The following is a 22,728-nucleotide window of genomic DNA, read 5'->3' as shown; positions in this document are numbered from 1 at the left end:
GACCGCAGCTCACTGTCCTGATCATTCCCTCTGTTACCGTCCTCCCTGTTAAACATGTGCTCTTTGCTGTGTGTGATATTAGCATGAGCTTTGCTCCAGTTTATCACCGGGTCCTATCATGCTCTGCAGCTCTGTGGGTCAAACTGAAAACACTTTGTAGGTGTTGTTTCCTGAGCTGCTGCTTATTCTGAAGCCACAGGATGTGCCAAGGCTCAGGGAGGGGCAGCCATGTGACCAGTTTGGCTGAGAGAAAGAAGACATAAAAGATGTGCTGTGGCTGACCTTTGAACTGGCGTGACATGCAGCTATGCAGGTTAGCATCATGCTGGTCCACTCTCCCAGCCAGCTGTTGGCGGTAATGCACCACCAACTGCCAATAAAACGACAAAGAAGAACAAGCTATGTGGGTGTGCGGGTTGATAGGTTACTATCTTGGGAGCTTGCTGAGTGGATGAGTGAGTAAAAGAAGACGGCTTTGTCAAAAGTACTTATAAAGTTATAAAGAGTGGAAATCTGAAGAGCTACTATGAAATCATACATAAGAACTTCAACCAAAGCTGTCGGCCTGGGTCTGACGGTAGAACAAGAAGAATAAATGAAGTGAGGTATGAGCGAGCTACACGGCTGATAACACAGTCTGTGACAGCACAACAGCATACGAGTGTTCACTGTGAGCACGGTGGATTTTAGGAGAACACAAAAAGACTTTCACTGACTGGAAAATGATAAAGAGTGAATGGAAGCTGCAGCAGAAACACTTTTTAGTTTGGAAGAGAAACAATGTAACACTTTTAGATGGAAACAAACAAAGTAAAGTGCAACAATTTGCCTTAAATCAAAAAGAAATTAAATCCTTACTAAAACTATAAACATTTGAACCGTTTGATACTGAAAAATAAAATTAAATAAACTCAATAAATAATCAAAATGAATTCAAACTGATCAGCAACATTAACTCAGGAGCACAATATATGAAACACTTTAACCTACAAAACAAAAATGAATAAAACAGTTTGTGCTGATTTGTTTCTTTGATCAAAATAACAAAGTCAGCATTAATGGCTCCGACGAGCACGTTTTGCAGTGCACAGCTTTTCAAAGCAGGTTTGAAGCAGGATCCTGCAGCTCTCAGCTCCTGCTCAGTGTTTAGCTGGGACCTGGACTTGGTCTGCAGCAACAGCAGAGAAGCCAGTCTCACAAAGATGAGACTAAAGGAAGAAGAACGCCCACAGCCTTCTTCCCTCAGAGTGGATACTGCTTCTCTACACTCAGCCAGAATCCACTCAGTGTCTGTGATGTGAACTGCAGTCTCAGTGTGGAGTCAGACGTCACGTCAATGAACTGGTTCTGCTCTGCAAAGCTGGAACCAGTTGGAGCTGGTGCTTTGAAAGCATCTCTCACCCAGTCATGCTGGGAACTGTTTTCATGGAAGTCCTTTTTAAAGTATCCCATCAGTGATGAAATATGCTGCTTGATATATGGAGTCACTGAGGCGGCATCATCGTCAGTAGTGTCAACAAATTCATGCAGGTTCTCCAACGAATCTGTGTTTCCTTCATCGAGTCTCCTGCCCCACACTGCAAGCTTTCCAGTGACAGAGCTGGTCTTGTGACCTGAGGGAGGTTTTTATCTTTCCCTTGAAGCTGTAGATTTACTTCATTTCCAAATATGTCACTCAGGTAGGCCAGTTTTGCCAGGAATCTCTCATCACTAACTCTGCAACTTCATACTTGTGCTCCTGCTCCAAAAACATTTCATCTGCTCTCTGAGCTCAAAAACTCGGGACAAGACTTTTCCTGGTGACAGCCGCCTGGCTTCACTGTGAAACAGCACAGCTTGATGTTCGGCTCCATCTCCTCACAGACAGCAGAGACACTCTTGTTTTTAGTGGTCTGGTCTTTATAAAACCGACTACACCAATAATTTCAGTCATAACCTCACTGAATTCAGAGGAAAGCTGCTCTCAGTGTGAAAACACTCCAGCAGAGGGCGCTGTTAAGTCCTTATTGTAACACAGTTACTGTGTGCAGTTATACTTCATACAGAATCTGCACTTATTTCCATCAGACATGCTGTCAGTAAATGATTGGTTTCTATTGATTCTACTTCCTGTTGACTAGTTTGATGACAGTGAAACAATCACAGCTGATTGTGTGATGATGTAAACTGTCACTGTTACATTCAGTGTGTGTGACATAATGTTAGTGCAGGGCTGATAACAGCCTGGTTCTGTTAGAAACACATGAACGTGTCCATAGATCAGTGTGTGTTTAACATGAGAGCTTCAGCCCTGCTGATGTGTTCAATAAAGACATGTAGGAAAACTGATGAGACTCTGAAATAACTCTTTACATTTATAATGTAACTCTGCATCAAAAGAACAACAAAGGATCCCAGACAGGTTTATGTGAACAAAGACGATTCTGATGTTTCTGTGTTTCTAACAGTTTGACATTATTAGTAAACAGACTGCAGTGAACAGGATTTATAAAGAGCTTATATATAAAGATATGACAGCTGTTTGACAAGTTTATCACTGTGTGTTTGGACCTGATCAGTCCAGCTGTTTACTTGAAATATGTTCATTTACCTGTTCTGTTATATTTATGTTCTTGTCTCTGTTGAAAACACATTTTTAATGTCCCTCAGATTTTTCTCCCAGATGAATAAATATAAAACTGACACAAACTGACTGCAGCTACTTTTTGTCCTTTCTGTCAAAAACCTTCATGTGACTCATGAGAGACACGTTTCAGCTGTTTGTGACAGATCAGAGGCCAACAAGTCATTTATAACACTTTCCATCATTGTTTAGCACAAACACATGTTGACACAGCAGCGGGGCCGCAGTGAGAGTCAGAGCGAGGAGATCAAAACTCCTGTTTGACCACAGCCTCAGTTTGTTCCTGCACTTCAAACACTTCCTGTTGTTGACTGGGTGGAGTCAGGAAGCCAGCGAGGCCCTGCAGGACTGAGACTGCAGACTGGGACGTGCTCTGTGATGGAGATCAACAGCATCACTGACTGTTTCTGTGAGGACACCATCATCCCAGCAGGGCTGTTTCCCAACAACAAGCCCTGGACCATCAGAGACCTGAAGCTGCTGCTGAATGAAAGAAGAGGATCTTCAGGTCTGGAACAAGGACGAGCTGAGAGTGTTAATAACGTTACTAATGTTCAGCTACACTTTACTAGGTCACATCTGTGACACACGTCACTTAAATAAAGAAGGAAATATTGGCTCTGTTTTATCTGCTGGGCCCAAAAGTGACTCCCCGTATTTAAACTGCTATGAATAACTTGTTGGTCTATAATATGTGAAACATGTGTCAAATGTCTCCATCATGAAAGATATCAGGTCATCTTGAGCCACAAAAACATTCCTATCATGAGGTAGAAGCTGGAATCAGTTTGTTGCAGACGTTTATATATCCGATATTTATCCAGTTAAAAGTTGAAATTCAAAAATGTCTTTTCAAGAGTTGTCTGTCCAAGAGGAGCAGAAACTGCAACAAATATAACAACAGTTATTTAAGGCTGTTTTAAATGGCCACAAAGGAGCAGATTGGTTATAATGCAGCTGCTTCAGAGGAATAAAGATGAAACACTGTTTTTATTTCATGTGTAACACCTTTCAATAATGTGTTGACTAAAGTCTATTGACCAGTATAAGTAAAGACATCACACACACACATGGAAACACTGAAACCTGTTTTTGGTGCAGCAGCGGTCCCAGCTGCTCGCCTTTATCTAGACTGGGTCGGCTGCTTATCTCAATATAATCAATGTTTAAAGTTTTGTTCTCAGTGTTTCTGTGTTGCTTCGTATAGGATCTCCCAGCATCATCACTGTGCTGTCCAATCATTGTGTGCTAGGTTACCCTTATAGTGCAATGTGTGTTTGCACAAAGAGAAGCATGTGTGTCAAATATAAATAAGCACAGAACAGAAAAAGCTGCTTGTTTCTTCTATTTAGAGTCAAGTGAGTGTTTTGTGTCTTTGTTTGAGGCCTAATGTCAAGCAGAGGTGTGTGTAACTGGACTGGTCTGTTATATGTGTGAAATGTGTGCTTCTCTTCAGCATCATCTTTGTCACTGCTGATTCCTTTGTGTCATCATTTGTTGAGAAGAGAGAACAGTTATAACGGAGGAGCAAAAGGAAGCCCTGAAATCTGCATCCAACAAGGAACTGTTGGCTCACCAGTGATCCCAGCAGAGCCACTGGTTTGGCTCCAGTTGTTCTAGATTCAATGATGTTGTTGCTACAGATACATGTTAGCATCTTTATTGTAGTAAAGTCTTGTAATGTGAAGATAGAAACAAGGCAGGAAACAGCTCCATGATCTGATCTTAATGATGTTGTTTTTATTTGTGTCTTTCAGAACTGGATTGGAAACTATCAAAGGTCTAAAAACAGCCTCAACCCTCCCAAAGAGCAAACTTTACACACGTCATCTTTCAGCTACAATCTTTGTTGCAGGGATCTTCTGCCAAACAAGGCTGAGAGAAGATTTCTTACAGCTGTCATGTTGATGCTGTTTCAATCTTTGGGCAAACACACTCATATATTAGGGCTGATATCAGGGCTGCACAAGTTCTTTGTGTTTGTGATCATGAATAATAGAAGTGTGCCTGTTGAACATCATGTTTGCTACATTATAATATGTCCTGTTATTGTTCTGTATTATATTCAGCTTTCAGCATCCTTTCCCAGCCCCCTGTTACACCATCCATACAAAGCCAATCTGACTGTGAGCCAATGTGTTTGATAGTTTGTGTTGGATCAATAGACTGTTTCCTACCACGGTGCTAATGTGTGACTAACAAGGCTCATGGTCTCCAGCAGACAAGCGCCTGGAATGAGGTGAGCTGAGTGTTGCTTTGGTGGGTCTATGCCCACGTCATGCCATCAGGATTCATATTGGCAATAGTTCATATCTCTGTTCTTTAGCCTTCATCACAAAGCTGTGAAGGAAAAACAATCCAAACATCTAACAGGATTTGATGGATGCAAAGTCCACTGAGCTCTTTGTCATTTAGAAACTTGTCCAACCAACAACAGCACAGATGAAAAACACAGTGACAGTTAAAGGATTTTGTCATATATGAGCATAGATTACTTTCATATAGATTTTCAATGCAGGCTTTTGGTGAGCCGCTGGGTTCTGTTTAATAATCATCTCAGCATTTTACAATAGAATAGCTCTTTATTAGCTCTTCATTTATTGTTATTGGACATGAAACAAGGAAGCTGTGTTTCTCATTTGATGTTAGTTTCATGTTCATCAGGATCATTTTCTAAAGAGCTGATATTGAGACCATTTACTGCACTGGCTGCACATCCTGTCTATATTTCTCTGTATGTGCTGTGTTTGTCTTTTCATATTTCTCCATATTGACACAAACAGTGAACAGCAGTAGATATACTCTTAATCTGTTTGTATGCCCAGTGAAAGACAGTGTTGGGAAGGTTACTTTTAAAATGTATTCCATTACAGATTACAGAATACATGCCCCAAAATGTATTCTGTAACGTATTCCCTTATGTTACTCAATGAGAGTAACGTATTCTGAATACTTTGGATTACTTAATATATTATCATGCTTTTTACAACTACATGAATGTACTATTGCTTTGTGATGTATTACTATTACTGAAGGTCCACGGCTCCGAACCGTAGTAAAGGGACCTCTGACTAATACGTCGGGTTCGTAGCTGAAAACTAGCTTTACTTTGTTGTCTGGGTCAACTTTGCTAGCCAGAGACAGAGAGAGGCGTTGAAAGGCTGCTGCAACGGAACTTATTGTTTCGGAGGAAAACACGAACACGGTGTACAGTCGAGTCTTAATAGCTTACTTACAGCTGGGCTCGTTAGGCTCTCTGTTTGGCTGCAGTGGTTATTATTATATTTACATGCTTCCAGCTCCCATTTCTGCTCGATGACAGCTCATACTTTTTCCACTCTCCTTTTTCTCCCTCCCTCGCTCACAGACACATAATGGGTATAGCAGTCCATTCTCCCTGCAGCACGGACTACACTGCCCATGAGGTATTGTGAAGTTACAATTCTTTTCTGTAAAAAAGCATTTTTATTTTTGTATATAAATAAATAAATGTTGATGTTGTGCGATGGGATTGTGTGCTTCAATTTAACTTGTAATGTGCCAAATCACTACAACAGGCGGCTCAAGGCAATGCCGTCCAGAGTAAGGATCTTGTTAGCCAGTTTGTTCACAGTGTTTCTAAGATTTTTACACCCCGTTACAATAACCTCAGTTTTATCTGAACTTAGAAGTAGAAAATTAAAGCTCATTATGTGTCTAAGACATCCCGGCAGTTTAACCAATAAAAGTGGGTATCATCTGCATAGCAGTGAAAATGTATGCTATGTCTTCTAAAGCACGTATAATGTAAAAGAACTGGTCTTTGCACAGAAGCCTGTGGAGCTTCATAATTAACCTCAGTGTGTGAAGAGGACTCTCCATTTAATAATAGCTGTAATAAAATGTTATCACCAACAGTGTTAAACGCTGCACTTCGGTCTAGCAGGGAAGATTTCAACTTTTCAATATCAATGAAGGCTGAATACTGATTAGATTAATGTCTGATGATCTTTTCTGTGCTTCTTCAAGTTTGTAACACCGAACATATTAAAGGATGATATAAGGTTCACAGGAAGAGTTTAATTTGACACACATTTACTATTTTTCTTCATACTCTTTCTTTTTTGACATGTTTAATATGATTACTATCAGAGGAGAAAATAAACCTTGAGTAGTTTAAAAACTTTTCATTTAATCAAACTGTAATGTTGTTGAACTCTGACGGACGTGTCTTTTAATCTTGTCAACAAATCCTTAATCATCTAAATGTGCCATTTATCATCTTGTAAAATGTTCCCTCTGCTTCTGTTGCACATCTCCCCTGACACTCTCTGCTTCACCTGTCCTGTGCAGCTGGTCCAACCCCTGCCTCCTTAAACTGGTGTGTTTAAATCTCTTTACCTCTGTTGTGAACTTCACACAAAGTTTGTGTTAACAAAATACACACTCACGAGACAAAATAAAAACAGACTGCTCAAACCAAAAGCTGTCACGATTGGGCGGACTACGCACGGTAATTCGGCGTGCCCGTGTGGCGTGCTGGCTAGACCCAAACGCGGGGAAGGCTAGCGATGGGTTGGAACAGACACGCAGTTAATCTAGTAACGATCAGTGCACGAAGCGTGGCTTCAGACTGGCGTTACAGAAAAAGAATCGAGAGGAAAAACACTCACGGTTGCTGAATCAGACGGACACTGACGTCGGCAAAGAGTTGGAGCTTCTGACATGAGGAGAACGATGTCTGAGCGGCGAACAGGTGGGTGGCGTCTCTCTTTTAAACCCGGCCCCGTGATCAGCTGGCGATCAGCTGATCACCGGCTGACAGGACCCCCCCCCTGACGACCGGCACCCGACGGTCCAGGACGGCGGCGACAGAAATCCGAGATGAGGGAGGGATCCAAGACGAAGCGGGACGGCACCCAGGAGCGCTCCTCAGGACCGTAGCCAGCCCAGTCCACCAGATACTGGACCCCCTGACCCTGGGGACGGGAATCCAAGATCCGCCGGACAGTGTAGACAGGACCCCCATCGACGAACCTGGGCGGGGGCGGGGCCGGGGAGGGGGGCGCCAGCGAGGAAGTAACGCGCCACTTAAGCTGCGAGACGTGGAAAACCGGATGGACCTTCATGGCGGGCGGAAGCCGGAGACGGTAAGTCACGGGGTTGAGCCGGGCAGTGATCTCGTACGGACCAACGAATCTGGGAGTGAGCTTCCTGGACTCGGTGCGGAGCCTCAGGTGCCTCGTGGAGAGCCAGACGCGATCCCCTGGCTGAAAAGGATGACCCGGGCGATGGCGGCGACGATGCTGCTGGGCGTACAGAGCGTTGGCTCGGGTAATGGCCGCCCGCGCCTTGATCCAGGCCTGACGACAGCGGCGGACCATCTGTTCAGCAGCAGGCACGTCGACCTCCACCTCCTGATGGCCGAAGATAGGAGGATGGAAACCATAATAGGTTTCAAAGGGCGAGAGACTGGTGGCAGAAGAGACGTGAAGGTTATGAGACAGCTCAGCCCACAGCAGGTAACGAGGCCAAAGCGACGGTTGGGCAGAGACGAAGCACCTCAAGAAGCGCCCCAGCTGTTGATTGGTCCGTTCAACCTGCCCATTGGTCTGCGGGTGATAGCCGGACGAGAGGCTGGGAGAGGCTCCAATCAGGCGGCAAAAGGCCTTCCAGAACCTGGTGGTGAACTGGGGCCCCCGGTCGGAGACAATGTCCTTGGGGAACCCGTGAAGCCGGACGACATGGTCCAAGAAGAGCTCGGCCGTCCGTTTGGCAGAAGGGAGGCCAGCCAGGGCGACCAGGTGCACTGCCTTCGAAAACCGGTCTACAAAGGTGAGGATGGTGTCAAGACCGCCCACGGATGGGAGGCCGGTAACAAAGTCAAGGCCGACATGGGACCAGGGACGTCCCGGCACAGGGAGAGGGTGAAGGTCGCCAGTGGGAGGCTGAGTGGAGGACTTGGCCCGAGCACAGGTGTCACAGGCGGAAACGAATTCACGGACGTCCCGGGCCATGGAGGACCACCAGAAGGCACGACGGAGGAGTTGCAGGGTCCTGTCAGGCCCCGGGTGACCAGAGAGCGGGGAGGAGTGAGCCCAGAGCAAGGCCTCCTGACGGCACCGGGAAGGTACATAGAGCCTCCCAGCAGGGGTGTCAGGCGGAGGCGGTTCGGCGGTCAGGGCATCCCGGATGGAGTCCTCCAGGGGCCACCGAAGGGGGGCAGCGAAGCACTGAGAAGGTAGGATAGGTCCAGGGTCTGACGTGAGGCCATCCTGGGCGAACTGTCTGGAGAGAGCGTCTGCCTTAGCGTTCTTGGAACCAGGGCGGTAGGCGAGGTGGAAATTGTAAGGCTCAAAGAACAGGGCCCAACGGGCCTGCCTTGGGTTGAGCTGCTTGGCAGACCGAATATGGATCAAGTTCTGGTGATCAGTCCAGATCAGAAAAGGGTCTTTCGTCCCCAGGAGCCAATGCCGCCACTCTTCTAAGGCCCACTTGATGGCCAGGAGTTCTCGGTCCCCAACTCTGTACCGTTGCTGCGTGGGTGAAAACTTCCTTGAGAAATAGCAGCATGGGTGAAGTTTTCCATCCGGACCATGTTGAGAGAGGACGGCGCCAGCGCCGACATCGGAGGCATCCACCTCCACCACAAAATCTCTGGCATGATCAGGGTGGAGCAGGACGGGGGCCGTGGTGAACCGGTGGATGAGGTCGCGGAATGCCCATTTTGCGCCTGGGGAGAGGCAGAAGGGCTTAGGCAGGTTAGCTGGTTTGGTGAGGGATGTCAGTGGGGCGACAACGGTGCTGAAATTCCGAATAAAATGCCGATAGAAATTGGCAAAGCCCAGGAAGCTCTGTAGCTGCTTAAGGCTGGAGGGCTGAGGCCACTGGGTCACGGCTTGGAGTTTTTGCGGGTCCATGGTCAGGCCATCAGAGGAGATGGTGAAGCCTAGGAAGGAGGTGGACCGCTGATGGAAAGCACACTTCTCTAGTTTGCAGAACAGCTGGTACTCGAGCAGCCTGCTCAGCACGGCCCTCACATGGCGAACATGGTCCACTTCGGTGCGGGAGTAGATCAAGATGTCATCCAGATAAGCAAACACCCACCGGCCTAGCATATCCCGCAAGACGTCGTTGATTAGATGTTGGAAGACAGCAGGGCTGTTGCAGAGGCCGAAGGGCATCACCAGGTACTCCCAGTGCCCGTGAGGGGTGATGAAGGCCGTCTTCCATTCATCCCCTTCCCTGATGCGCACCAAATTGTAGGCGCTGCGTAGGTCCAGTTTGGTGAAGACGCAGGCCTGGGAGAGGGAATCGAGTGCGGTGGATAGCAGAGGAAGAGGATGGCGGTTCTTGACGGTGACTTTATTCAAGCCCCGATAGTCTATACAGGGGCGGAGCCCGCCATCTTTCTTCTTGACGAAGAAGAATCCAGCAGCAGCAGGAGAAGTAGAAGGGCGAATAAAGCCCTGTTGGAGAGCCTCAGCAACGTACTCCTCCATGGCCTTATTCTCTGCGGGAGACAGAGAAAACAGGCGACCACGAGGAGGGACCGCTCCCGGGAGGAGCTCAATGGCCATGTCGTAGGAGCGATGACGCGGTAGAGTAGAGGCTCGCCTCTTACTGAAGACCTCAGACAGGTCATGGTACGCCGGAGGGATCTTATCCAGATCAGTGGGCTCCGGGGGTGAGGCCTCTTCTGACTCCGGGTCCTTTTTGGTCCGAGAGAGAAGGCAGCGGCGCGGACACTGGGGACCCCAATCCAGGACCTGGCAGGAAGACCAGGAGATGTGGGGGTCGTGTTGACGGAACCAGGGGTATCCAAGGATGAGAGGAGAGGTAGTGGCCGAGACTACAAGAAACCGGATCTCCTCCTGGTGATCCCCAATAGACATGCGAACCGGCTGGGTCTGGAACTGGATCGGGTAGGGTTGGAGGGGTCGCCCGTCTACTGAGGTCACCGGGAGAAATCGATCAACAGGAGTTAACGGAATGCGTAGTCGGGAGGCTAGTGTTTGGTCGATGAAGTTCTCAGCGGCTCCGGTGTCCAGGAGGGCTTCAGAAGAGAACTGGCGGTGTTTCAGGTGGAATGTTACTGGTAACAGAAAACGAGAGGGGCCAGAGAAGTGTGAAGGGCCAGGTGGGACTCCCCTGCAGCCTACCTGGCGTCGTCGTTTCCCGGACGTAGCGGGCACTGGGGACGACGGTGTCGAGCTGATCCACAGTAGGCGCAGAGGCCCTCATGCCAGCGTCTCTCTCTCTCTCCCTTAGGGAGTCCACCCAGCTGCATGGGCTCCTCGCTGGATGCACTGCTTGAGCTAGCAGCGGCTCCTTCAGAGGGGGGAGGAGATATTTAGTGGGCTGACATTCAAACAGCATGTCTAAAGTGGCAAGCAACCCATCAGGCCGGCCATCAACTCCGTTCCACTTATCTGGTAGTCCGATCCGGGGCTCCGCGCTCACCGGCGCTGGCTGACGTTGCAGCTTGGTGACGGAAGTGGAAAGCTGGAGGACATTTTCGGTGAGGGACTCCATTTTTGTGCTCATCCGATCTACCACACCTCGAAGATATATTACTTCAGCTTTCAGCCGTTCGAATTCCGCTGGGTCTATACGGGGCTCAGACATCCTGTCACGATCGGGCGGACTACGCACGGTAATTCGGCGTGCCCGTGTGGCGTGCTGGCTAGACCCAAACGCGGGGAAGGCTAGCGATGGGTTGGAACAGACACGCAGTTAATCTAGTAACAATCAGTGCACGAAGCGTGGCTTCGGACTGGCGTTACAGAAAAAGAATCGAGAGGAAAAACACTCACGGTTGCTGAATCAGACGGACACTGACGTCGGCAAAGAGTTGGAGCTTCTGACATGAGGAGAACGATGTCTGAGCGGCGAATAGGTGGGTGGCGTCTCTCTTTTAAACCCGGCCCTGTGATCAGCTGGCGATCAGCTGATCACCGGCTGACAAAAGCAGAGCCCTCCAAGCTGGTAGTACAAAAACACAGTGACAACGTGTATATTAGATACCCTCACACCAAAAGCATAAATATAGAAAATGAAATCTCCAAGAATATCACAAAAATGGCATTGAGGGGGGTGTTACAGTGAAAAAAAAGCAGCCAAATTTTCATCTGAAAATGTTGAATTTTAGTAAAAACAATGCTCTGTAGTTTGATGCTGTCGTTACAGACAAAGCGGATGTTTAAAGCCTTTGGACGCACATTTGAAATGCACTCATTCTCCTTATCGGCTGGAAACATAAAGGTTATAAAATGAATTTTGAGAGAGGCTAAAAACTATTGAACAACAGCAATATTAGTCTGATCCAAAATTTGAATGTGCATGTGTTGAAGGTGCGGGTCTTGTTGAATTATTAAACATACTTTCTTTAATTTTTCGAGCCACAAAAACCAAAACTTAGAATTTTCTTCCGCTTGAGTATTGGCCTCGGGTAGCTCTACTTATCATTGCTGAGTCAGTTGTCTGATTGTGCTACTTTTTTCAAGGAGCAGTCGATTATTGGTAAGGGTGACTTTATGTGTTTAGTTACTTACTTAAGTGGAAGTACTGTGGAAAGTTTTACCTTACATGCATAGGTCTGACAGTACAGGTTCTGAGGTAACTGTTGTTGTGGAATCAATCAATGTAGAGCAGTGACACAAACCACGGAGGCCCAGAAGATGCAGTCAAACGATGAGTTTATTACCACACAGGAGAGAAAACATCAGCATATGTCTTCTGACAAAAATACATGTTGTGAACACTTTTAAAGCAGTGAGGTATCAGCCCCTCCAAGGCGTAAAACTAGGTTAAAGACGTTAGCTACAGTAAATGGTACATCTTAGATGGCTATAAACAGACATAGAACTTCTCATTTCTATAACACCTTCCAAACAAGGTAATAACTTCAAGCCTTCAGGGTCTCTGAGGGCTCGTTATTGACTCCGGTCATCTGTTACCAAGTAGACTAAGATGCAGTTAGAAGCCAAATGAGTTAAGGCCTCAGGCCTGGCACATTTTTAGATTATATGTGTATTGTAAGCATGTATTGCAGTTATCCCTCTATGCTCTAGTCTTTAACACAATAGATTGTGAAGACGTCATGCTTCACAAAGCTTAAGACCCTCTGTAGACTAAGCAACAACTCTTAATGAGCACAAATACTATGCAATGTGTATGAAATACTTCTGGCCGTACCTGTAATAAAAGTTAACATAATGGAAGGATCCTCAAATGAACATCTTCAATAACAACTTTAATGCAATATCAATACTGTGAGAAATATTATTAAATGAAATAATGCTGTAAAGAATGTTATTAATGCTATTATAATGATGCAGGTTATATGGCAGCAATAAAAGAATTTCTGTATCTCCACATTCCCTCTTTTGACATTCCAAAAAGGAATGCCACCACACCTCGTGTTGTATCACTCCTCGGCCCACTCCATGGCATCTAAGTTTCTCAATGGTAAATGGTAAATGGACTGATTCTTATATAGCGCTTTTCTACTCTCTCGGAGCACTCAAAGCGCTCTATACAACATGCCACATTCACCCAATCACACCCATTCTCACAAGCACTTTATCTATACTTAGTGCAATTTAATTACATTCACACACATTCATACTCCGATGGATGCATCGGAGAGCAACTTGGGGTTAGTATCTTGCCCAAGGATATTTGACATGCAGACTGGAGGAGCCAAGGATCGAACCACCAACCTTCCGATCAGTAGGTGACCTGCTCTACCTCCTGAGCTACAGCCACCCCAATGGACACTGGAACACCAGAACGACTGCTCCGGGGTCCACTGCCCTTGCCAAAACCTTTACCAACAATCCTCTGGCACAAGGAATGAGACAACAACCACAGGTGACCAGTATCCCTAAAAGTGTAGCGAGTGAAAACATTACTGACATGGCCAAACCTTTCCACCGTCCAAACACGGATGCCATCCAGCTCTCCAACGATTTTTTGATACCTGAGTGCTCATGCATGGTTCTAGACAGAGTTTTCAGACCCTCCAGAGCTCGGGTTACTGAGCCATCTGGGGCAGTATTATTAGGGATAAAGGTGCAGCACATGTCTCCGAACATAGCACAGACGCCCCCTTTCTCCGCCAACAACATGTCAAGGGCCATTCAATTTTGCACTCCCATCAGCGAGGTCGGACCCAGCTGTTCCGCAAACCCCTCCATGCCGTCTCTGGTTAGGTTAGAGAGTCTCAGCAAATTATAGTGAACAAAATTTATACGATCAACATTCTTGTTTGGAGTTACCCATAGAAATATACTTTCAAATCCTGAAGCAACTTGGTCTGCTAGTTTATACTCATTTGGAACTCCCCTGGGCACCCGTATGGAGTCAATCCAGTTGGGTGAATTGAATCTAGGGTCGTAAACATGCGTCCCCTGGGTCCCTCTTTTTGCCAAAATGTGTCTCTTACGTTTGGCAGCTAAAGTGCATGTGTTGGATTGTGGTATGGCTTTTACCTGATTTCCAATGAGTATGAGTGGAGCTCCCAGCCGCACCATCGCACATGTCCCTACGCTTCCCAGAGGAACCTGAACCAAAAGAGTGCTCTGCCCACAATAATGATACAACCCACTTCTTGCCCATGTTCCAATCAATGTACTGGGGTCACTTACATTATTCGTGGTTCTTCCCATGCGTGTGACAGCACACCAACTTGGGTCGAGAACTTAAAACATGTATAATTATCTTGTTTTGTCATAAATGGTCCCACTGTTGTCTGTTTTGAAATGAGAGGGAAAAGTCTGGACAACAGAGTGCAGTTGCCAGTACTCACTGCACCTCTAGTTAGCTGCAGCATACAATCGTAGCCCCACTTATCCTCTGGATACAGTGGTGCGGGCTGCGTGAACAAACGGGGTCTAGCTGAAGCACAGGCAACACAATCAGATACATGTTGTTCTTTAGCATTTTGAGCCACCCAATCAAGCCATAAATGGAATGACTTAAGATACGAGTTATTTAAACAATTCTAAATGACAGTGTGATGGCCATCGTACTTTATGTGGGTCAAATATGTTAAGGATAATGTTTATCAATGTAAAATTGCAAAGAACCTTTGGATAGATTATAACATCTTGTAACATCTTTTCATTCACATACAGAGGTCGCAAATTCAGATACACACGCCTGCCACAAGGCTTTGCCCTGTCCCCCAGCATTTTCAATCAAGTGCTCAAAGAGGCCCTGTCACCTTGTCAGTTGCCTGAGGGGTGTACACTAATACAATATGTAGATGACTTGCTCATTGCGGCTCCTTCGGCAGCGGCCTGTACAGCAGCATCGCTCGCAGTGCTCAAAAGACTGGCTGAATGTGGTTTCAAAGTAAGTAAAGAAAAATTACAGTTGGTTCGACCAGAAGTCACATTTCTGGGCCGTGTAATCGCACATAAATCATTGGGACTAACGAACAGACACAGAGACCAAATTTTGACACACCCAAAACCGAGACCAGTGAAAGAGCTCCTTTCTTTTCTTGGCCTGATGGGCTACAGCAGACAGTTCATTCCAAACTATGCAGGTAAGATGGCCTCCTTACGGGACCTGATCAGACAGGTGGGCGTTCGAAACCTTAAGGCTGAACTGCCATGGACGCCTGACACTGAAACTGCGTTCATTTCATTAAAACAAGACTTGTCAAGAGCCTCTGATCTGGCGACGCCCAATTATGAGGAACCATTCTATTCAGATATTTCTGAAACACACGGAATCAAATACGGTGTGTTGTTTCAGAAAAAAGAGGGAGGAAGACAGGTACTCATGTATGTCAGCATAAGATTGAACCCAACAGTAGCGAAACATCCTACATGCACACAGCATGCAGCAGGGGTCGCTAAAATAATACAGAAAACAGCACATGTAGTGAGAGAACACCCATTAAAAGTTCTTACCACACACAGCGTGGTGGCATATGTGAACTCACAAGCATTCACTATGACACCACTGACACAACAGAGATTGAGTAAGGTTCTGGAGGGTCCAAATCTGACATTTACACATGAAGGAATCAATATGGCAGATTTAATGGGATCAGGAGAATCCCATGACTGTGTTAAGAAAGCAGAAGTTGAAGGGAAAGTCAGGGAAGACTTAAAAGCAGAACCCATTCCTGAAGCTGAGGACTGGTTCACAGATGGCTGCTGTCATCATGATGAAGAAGGGTTGAAAGCAGGCTACGCTATAGTCTGTAAACAAGGAACTGAATTTGAGGTCAAAAAAGCAGGAAGAATTGAAGGACAACAGTCTGCTCAGAGAGCAGAAGCAATTGCACTAAGTCGGGCCTTGAGACTGGCCAAAGACATGCTTTTGGAGCAGCCCACGTGGAGCTCGCTCAATGGAAAAGAGCGGGGTTCAGAATGGCAACAAATGCTCCTATTTGCCATAGGAAGGAAATGGAGGAACTGGAGAGGGCCCTGCATGACCCAAATGAGGTGAGCATTATTAAATGTAAAGGACACTCTCAGGCAGACACCATGGTTGCAAAAGGAAATCAGAAAGCGGACGAAGCCGCAAAGGAAGCAGCAGGCTATAAAGGACGACAGCAAATGGTGCAGGTGATTGCTGAAGAAGAAGCAGGCATCAGTATGTTGGAGGAAGCCAGACAGGCTCAGGAGGAGGCATCTCTGTAGGAAAAAGGGGTGTGGCAGAGCAAAGGAGCCTGCAAAGAAGGTGGTATTTGGAGAGGAGCCGATGGAAGACCAGTTTTAACTGATAAACTGGCCAGACAGAAGATAACACGGGCTTGGCCACGTGGGAGTGGCACAGATGGAGAGAAATTTGTGTCACTGGTGGCATCCAGATCTAACAGCCATGATAAAAGAAAAAGCCTGAACGTGCTTAATCTGTGGAGCACACGATCCATGGTAAAGCCGGAAGCAGGTAAGTTTCTCCTGCCCGAAAGACCAGGGGAAGAAATTGTTATTAATTTTACTGACATGATTGATGTGGGGCCTGGGGGAGTGAGGTATTCGTTGGTGTGTGTAGATGCTCTGACCGGCTGGCCAGAAGCATGGGCTACTAAGAGGAAGGATGCCAAAAGTGTGATTAAGTGTTTAATTAATCATTACATCCCTAGGCATGGGTTTCCACGGCGCATTAGATCAGACAATGGAACCCACTTTAAAAACCAACACCTGGCGGAAGTGGAGAGGATGTTGGGAGTAAAACACAGATTTGGAACAGTGTACCATCCTCAATTTCAAGGGAAGGTAGAGAGAATGAACTTAAATTTGAAAAACAAATTATCTAAAATCTGTGCGCAGACAGGGCTAAACTGGATCTCAGCTCTGCCAATTGCTCTAATGACTATAAGATGTTCTGTTAATCAATCCACAGGCTTCACGCCCCACGAGCTGCAGACGGGAAGGCCGTTCCCAGCACCCTGGACCGAGGTCCCGGTGGAACCGAGCACCAGGAATGACAGGTCTCATGCAGAATACTGGAATGAACTAAAAGCTCTTGTCTCCAGTTTCACAAAACAGGTCACCTCTGGAGTACATGCTGTGGACAGGGCGACCCCGGAGGCAAAGGTGGTGTGGCTGAAGGTGCTCAAACGAAAGTAGAAGGAACCACGCTGGACTGGTCCTTACGAGGTCATTGCCAGAACGACTACAGCAGTTCAACTGAAAGGGAAAGGCGACACCTGGTACCACTGCTCGCAGTGCACCTGCACACGAGAGCTTGATAGAGGAAAACTCGTCTTCAACTAACACGGGTGTCAACAAAAAGAGGCAGAATAAATCCTCTCAACTGTGCAACGGGCCGACCAGTAGTCCACCTGGGAGGCCAAAGAAAGAAGAAGAGCATCACAGAAGGTCGCCGCACCACCAAAAAGGAGCGGTAACAAATTGAAAGAACGTTAGAAGGAGTGAAAGTGTATGCTAAAGCTAAAATCCACAAAACATAATGGAAACGCCCAAACCTCAGGGGCGCAGAGACAGGAGGTGTATTGCAATATTGATTTTGATTCCACGTATCCTATGTGTATTAATAATGACTGCGGTCGCGTGTTTTCTTGTTTATCTTTTGCAGAGCGCATTTTGTGAATTGGTCGAACGCGGATGCCAGTCCAGCACAGCACTTCCTGAGACAGTATTTGCTAAAACAGGGTCATTGAAAAGACCAAAGCGCGAGGTGTCAGGTAAAGGGGATGAGTGTCTCAGCGCATACAATGGCATAGAATTGAATTACGTTAAAGGTTCCACCAACTCATTTACATTTGATTTGTGTGACGTCATTAATTGTAAGGAAGCAAGCAGTAGCTGGAGAGGATATAATGTGTGGGTTTGTTGGGACTATTCGGTGAGTACACATTGTGAAGGGGAAGTCGGCCTTATGACAACTGGTGTCGGAAGTGGAATCATGTAAAGGGCTACACTGGGGAAAATTGGGAACCGTCAGAACAAGGACCAGAGAACGAGCTAAAACTTCAATGGGACTATAGTCCATCTCAGAATCTGTTGACTCTGTCGTTGGGAAACTGGCATCGTCAAAAACCTGTATATTTAGTTTTGGGTGTGGAGACCGTAGGAACTGATCCAAAGGGATTAATTAAGGTTAATTTTCTTGAAAAGGCCAATCCCATAAAGCCAGTTAGAGAAGAAACGATAACACACATGACTACCAATCCATTAAACTCTGTCACGGATTTTACAGGACAAGGGGGAAACGGGTCGTTGGAGGTGGCACCAGAGGAACAGGGACCAAAGGATAGACGAGTCCTGTCAGTAGATTATACTAGATTGAAGCCTCAGGATTTAATTGAGCGTGCCACTGGTTTCAAGGATAGTCAGAAAATTTAAAAAAGCCACATGGTTCACTTTTACATCACAAAATGTTAGAAATATAAGTTGTTCATAACAACCTGAAAGGTTGGGAGTTTAAAATGCAAACCAATGGAAGCAGAAGTAGAAGACTATAATGTCACAGAGCACACGGTGTCTATTATTGTGTAGACATTTATAAATAAGAGCTTAATAAAGATGCTTCATTTTAAGAAATATGCAGGTGGAGTGATCATTATCAAAGTGGAAGTTACATTTCACACCCGCGTGTAACAAACCATCTGTTGGGGGTTGTGGATTTGTCACCTTAGCATTGTGAAAGTGGGGAAACATGCTTCTGGCTGAGCATAAGATTTCTGCTTACAACTTAGAATCTCAGCTCTAAATGAAATTCAGATGGGTTTTTTTTAAAGTATGGCTAATGTCTTATTTGACTTCTAAAGCATAGACACACACACACACACACACACAAGAACAACAACACAGAGAAGAAGAAGAGGGGGTAGTTTTACTATGCATCATAAAAACGCAATCATTCATCTTCCAACTGTATCTTTCTGTTCTGGCTTTAGAATCATTGGTTGTTTACTGAGCCGTACTTTGGGAGTCATACTGTTGTGATACTGGGGAGAAACGGGTAAGGTTTGAGAGACTAAACCGTTACACACAAAACTTCAAAAACCTAAAGAGTGTGTGAGACTGCTAGCTGTGTCGTTCAGCAATAAACTTATCTACAAATGTGTTAGTAAAGAGTGACTTGTACTTCTGTCCCATTAAGCAACGGTTTAACAAATTTCACTGCAAACTATAAAATGAATCTGGATTTAAATAGAACATAGTAGTGATGGATTAAGTGCAGGAAGCACTAGTATAAGGTGTCTATGGAACAAATCTCCTTCAACATTCAAAATGACCAAAATGAGGACTACAAGCGTTTCTCTCAGTTGGTTGTGTTTAGGGAAAAAAGCAGCTAAATACACTGAGACTGCTCCACATTGTTAGTGAGTTAACTCTGGATGTCTGTAGGTTTGTCAAACTTGGAGTGAACAAAAGCAGAAAAACAGTAAAAGATGCAGACAGTGAAAGTCTGGTTTATTTCATGAACTCAATGAAACATTTTACAGTCCACAGAGCAAAGTAGCATACATGATAAATAGATACACATAACACGGACAGTGAGAAGTAAAACTCGTCGTCTTACCACATGTTATATTCTGTAAACTTAAAATAACCACTGAAATTAGAGTTTAGTGTTTTAAAGTCATATATTAAAAAACATGAGTCAACATTACTGAAGTGACACTTTAACGATGCTTCATATCACAGTCTTTATGATGATAAAACATGTTCTCTCGTTAGTAGATGTCTGCGCTGACACTTGTCATGAAAATGTCCTGAGCCAGGGTTCAAGCTTCCTCTTCAATTACCATTGATCATTAATAGGGCCCACAAACGATTTGTTACATTATGCCCATAAACAACATGCTTTTATAGAAATCATTGTGACACAAATATTTAGATTCTTGTTTCACAATGTGCATGAACTCAAAATCTTTAGAGTTTCATATTTATAAAGTATCGCAAAGAATACATTTATACCATTGTATGAGCTACACTTGTAAAAAAAAATTGATTGGAAATGCATTAAAAAAAAGCAGGAGCCATGACCTTCCTTCTGCGAGCACACGCGCACACACACACACGCACAGAAGGGGGAGAGAGAGAGAGGTCATTAATACAAAGGATTGCAGCAGGTTTTGGATTTTCACTCATTGTTGGATTTAATATGAACAGTCACATAAAATTCATTCCAATTTTTTCTTTGCTTCAATTAAAATGTGTCTTTAAATCTACCATACCTTTTATTGTTCACAAAGTTTACTGACATAGTAAGGAAGTAGCTAGGGAACTCAGTAAGTATGAGCAACAATAGCTTAGGGACAGTTTCTCCAATAAAGAGGAATTCATCATCTGCAGTTTGTCAAAAAAAAGTGCCATTAAAAACAATTCAGCAGATCCTCAAAGTATGGATACAGACTGTTTTCAGCTGTAGAGGTAGAGGTATACTTCATGCACTTATCAACATGCAGTTTAGAGGCTTGTATTAGAGTGCATTGGTGCTTGGGCGTCTTTTATTTAGCACGGTTATACCATTGTGAATTTAGCTATATAAATATGCTCAAGAGTCTACCGTATGTTTGTCATGCAATTAAAAATTCAAAAATATATTTTTTAAATCAGTAACTTTGCAAATTTACACACAAACAATACACATATGCTTTCAATTGTGTAATTTAAGTGATCTAGGTAGCTCTGTTTTGGAAGTTCAGTTAACGCTAGAAATGTGTTTTGGAGTTTGTACGTGCTTTGTCTCTAGGGGCCACCGTATATATTTATATATAAACATATATAAATAAAACCACTTTTTTTTTACATTAGTAATTCCTTTTGTGTATAATTTTATATTTTTGTTAATAATAAATTAATTAAAGCAACAAAACAACCAAGAGCCGGTTGGGAGCCGAAAGAGCCGGCTCTTTTTAGTGAGCCAAGCTGAAAGAGCCGGTTATCCCATCACTAGAGGAAAATACTATGTGTCTGATGGGGTGTTTTTATATAGGTGGACTTGGTTTCAGCTGGCCTCTGAGATGCAGATATAAAGAGCAGGCTGTAAAGAAAAAGGTGGAAAAACTACACAGCAAATCCAGCATGTCCAAATTAACACTGTCAGATTTGATTTCAACACTTTTAAAGTGTCTATATGGGTCCACACCAGAGAGTGTTAATTTAACTCTTTTTGGAGAGTTGGTATGTTAACTCTGATTTAGTGTTAAACACCAAATCTCTCTGGAGTTGATAATTTAACACTTGGTGTTAAGAGTTTATATATTAACTCTCAAAGAGTATTTTAGTTTAACTACGTAAGAGTTATCTTCTAATTAATTCTAAAAAGCGGGAATTTTACTGTTCTGAACTTCTAGAAATTTCTTTTGGAAATAAACATTTACTAAAAAGACGCAATGGTTTTTGAAAAACATTTATTCTGAACTGTGCACCACAATTTCAAAACATTTTCTGAAAGATGTAACAGTGTACATGTTCTCACTTTCATTAGAATTTTGTTTATCAAAAGGTCTGACATAGGTGAGCTGGTAAATGCAAATAACAGCATTCTCATCACTTATTTCAATAAATACAAAATACAATATGCATGTCCTTCATTCATCACTTTGTGGAACTTCAACGCACTTCTGCTCTCCCCCATATTCCATCTTCACAAACATATCCTATGTGGAGATTGAATAAAAATTAGTTGACACTAATTAATGGCACAAATCAATTGCAGCACAGTAAAAGAAAAAAAATGAATCCTTTTTGAGCCATTACTTGTGTAAAGTATTTTCCCAAAAGACAAGGACACAGACAACAGGTAATACTGAACTAAATGTAAAACCTCAACCTTTTTCATTTTTACCTAAACCGTGAGCACAAAACTCTGGAGGAATCTAAGTGCTAACGTAGAACTCAGTCGGGACTCGGGACATCTGCTACTGCCGTTTGCTCGTTTTTTATGGGAGATCATTTTCAGGCTTCAAGTAGCACCATTATATCAACATTTCACATTCTAGACATTGTTTTAAGTGTATTTGACCAAGAAATTTGACTGAAAATTCACATGCAAGCTTTTTTTCAAGGCTGTGGTATTTGCCCGCAAACAATACCTTTCAGCTAGCTAAAACAGAATATTATGCTATCACCGAGCAACATGGCTAATGCCTTCCACACAGCTTTGTCTCAACTCCAAAGAGCCACAGAAGTAAAAGCTAATAACAATAATTGAAACAATCTTTGAAAACATGACTTACCAAGCATGGCAAACAACTCAAATATGTAGAGCAAAATGTTCTGAAACGGCTTCACTTCAGCTTCGATTGGAGCCGTGCTGGGGGCGGAGTCTGTGAATTTACTCTATTGGTGTCATAGCCCCTGTAGGAGTTCAGAGTTAAGAGGTCAAGAGTTAATGTTTCCATTGTAACACCTCCAGATTTGAAATAGAAACACTCATTTTTAACACTCGATTTTAACTACTATCATTTTACACCTCAGAGTTACATTAAAAGAATGTGACTCTACTTAGAGTAAAATTAACTCTAAGACTACTAACACCAAAACATTTAACACTTTTGAATTTGCTGTGTATGGAGGTTCGGTTAGTCAGTAGAAAGTGTAATTGACAGATAAAAGAGCAGTTTATAATGAAAAAGGTAGACCTTTGGTAACCTTTGGAGGTTCAGTTGGACATGGTTT

At 44.3% G+C, this 22,728-nt stretch overlaps 1 long non-coding RNA gene across 1 annotated transcript; it reads right to left on the bottom strand.

The window, feature by feature from the left end:
• Positions 1-18,433: 18,433 nt before the first annotated feature.
• LOC146519246 (uncharacterized) lies at positions 18,434-22,618 on the bottom strand. Its single transcript, XR_014874087.1, has 2 exons — positions 22,287-22,618; positions 18,434-21,707 (listed from the first exon to the last, which is right to left on the bottom strand). It is a non-coding gene; the product is annotated as an uncharacterized LOC146519246 (long non-coding RNA).
• Positions 22,619-22,728: the final 110 nt, after the last annotated feature.

Source organism: Neolamprologus multifasciatus, chromosome 5 (genome assembly GCF_963576455.1).
Source record: "Neolamprologus multifasciatus chromosome 5, fNeoMul1.2, whole genome shotgun sequence".
In the NCBI taxonomy this organism is placed as follows: domain Eukaryota; kingdom Metazoa; phylum Chordata; class Actinopteri; order Cichliformes; family Cichlidae; genus Neolamprologus; species Neolamprologus multifasciatus.
Note: the sequence above shows the minus strand (reverse complement) of the source record. Positions and strands in the feature narration are given on the sequence as shown.